The following is a 2,250-nucleotide window of genomic DNA, read 5'->3' as shown; positions in this document are numbered from 1 at the left end:
CTACCTCATTATTTTGACTTACTATCTCAGTATTTTTATTATCAAAATAACGAGAAACTTCAAGTGCCATCAGCAGCTCGGGAGCACTGACGTTAAGAAAGCAAGGGACATCAAGCTTAACTGAAGATGTTAGCTACATGAAGGTAAGTATTGTGAACATACTTGTATGAATGACAGAACGTAGTAATATAATGGTAAATGTTGCAGATATTATCCAGATTAGCGTTTAAGCATGCACCATGTGGGCGACAGGCCATTCTACCAAATGCAGAATGGCATATTATATATTATTATATATTCTTATAGTTTTCAACTGGATTAAAAAACAAACAACAAAACAAAACCGATTATCCAGTTTAGCGGTTTGACATTACCGATTTATTAATTGGCATGACCAGGCCCGCTTATGAGGGAGAAAAGGCACGCATGGCACCCCCGTTTAATGTTTTGCACCCTTAGTTGAAATTTGAATGGAGTCTTACAGGTGCACGGACTATGTGGGCGACCCATGCAGACCTTCTATTTTAGTTCATGTAGGAAGTGACGGGAGAAGAGAAATATACAGTAGATCAGCGAGTGTGGTGAATATTACACATTGTCTCCATCACTGGTGTCACAGCTCTAAACAACAGAGCCGGTCCCAGCAACCTGACAACAACAGCTCCACAACATGTCAGGATGCTTCAGAGAACACGCGTGAAGACAAAGACAGATGGCTTCTGACTTTCCATCAGGTGGTTACTATAATAACTACAGAAATTAAAGATTAAAAATTGGAACCGTTTATACGATTAGACCTATATCGGACCGACGCAATTTTAGCAATAATTCTTATCTCTCCATCGTTTACATTGCAATGTGTTTCAAGTTTAAAACATGAAACGTTACTTATGAACTATAAAGTTGGAATGATGAGCCCTGTTAATGAAAGATGAGACTGCACTGCGCTCTGGTATTTCAGGGCTGCTGCCTTCTGGTGGCAGGGATTTAAGGAGCTGAAGGAGAAGCTTTTCAGACAGTAGGCTGTGGACTATACTGACAGAATCACCCACATTTGTTGACAGATTAATGCAGAATTGAATTACTGACTTAATTGTCACATTAACGTTATTTTCTGGGCCTTTTTGGTTAAATAAAGTATTTATATTTAAAAGATCAGTCTAGTCTATTGTTGCAGTACACATGCTACTGGATCAGTAAACTGTGACTGAATTATTATTTTATGAATTATAAATTATATACAGGTAGGCGATCCTTCTTATTTTTGGCTTTCCGGTCATCCAGGTTTCTTAGGGTTTCTTAACCCATCTGCATTTATGGCCAGATTTAAAAGAGTTGTGGCATGGAAGTGCATATGGCCACGACATGCTCTTGTGGACATTATCTTGTTTAAAGGCAATAAAATCTTGGACCCATACCCCAAACCCCACGGGAAGTCGGCCATTTTGATTTTCATTTTCACTTTCGGCGAACTTTTCGCGTTGTATTTGAACGAACTCCTCCTAGGGAATTTATCGGATCTGCTTCAAAATTGGTTAGTACAGTCAATTGTACATCAAAAAACCATTGCTTGATTAAAAGTTGTGCTATTTGTGCATGTACATAAATGGGCGTGTCGTGGCGTGGCATCAAAGGTCAGACATTTTTGAATTTTTTGTCATTTTCTGGTGATTTTTCGTGTTGTATTTTGAACGAACTCCTCTCTAGGGATAATTTATTGGATATCTGACTTCAAAATGGTTTGGTCAGTACAGTCAAAAATGGTGCTGATTAAAAGTTGTGCTATTTGTGACTGTACATTTGAAGGGCGTGTCCTGGCGTGGCATCTTAAAAGTCAAATCCATTTTGAATTTTTTTTTGTCATTTTCCTGTGATTTTCGTGTTGGTATTGAACCGAACTCCTAGAGGGAAATTTTATTGGATTCTGCTTCAAAATCTGTCAGTACAGTCCCAATTAAAATGGTGCTGATTAAAAGTTGTGCTTATTGTGACTGTACAATTAGAAGGGTGTGTTCCGTGCGTTGCCGTCAAAGTGGCCAGGTTGAATCGAATGTCAAACCTGTGATGCCATTTCCGCATTTTAGGGCTTCTATTTTATAATAACTCCTCCTAAAAGATTGTTATTGATTGACTTCAAATTCAATCACTGCAATCTAACCGTTGGTGATCGAAAAGGTTGATCAAACATTTACTGTGCGTCAAACGGGGTGTCCGTAGCGTGGAGCTGAGATTTCCACGGTTTTGCCAGTG

Source organism: Morone saxatilis, unplaced genomic scaffold (assembly GCF_004916995.1).
Source record: "Morone saxatilis isolate NCDOM2014 unplaced genomic scaffold, NCSU_SB_2.0 Contig15, whole genome shotgun sequence".
Lineage (NCBI taxonomy): Eukaryota > Metazoa > Chordata > Actinopteri > Moronidae > Morone > Morone saxatilis.
This window is presented reverse-complemented; position numbering follows the sequence as displayed.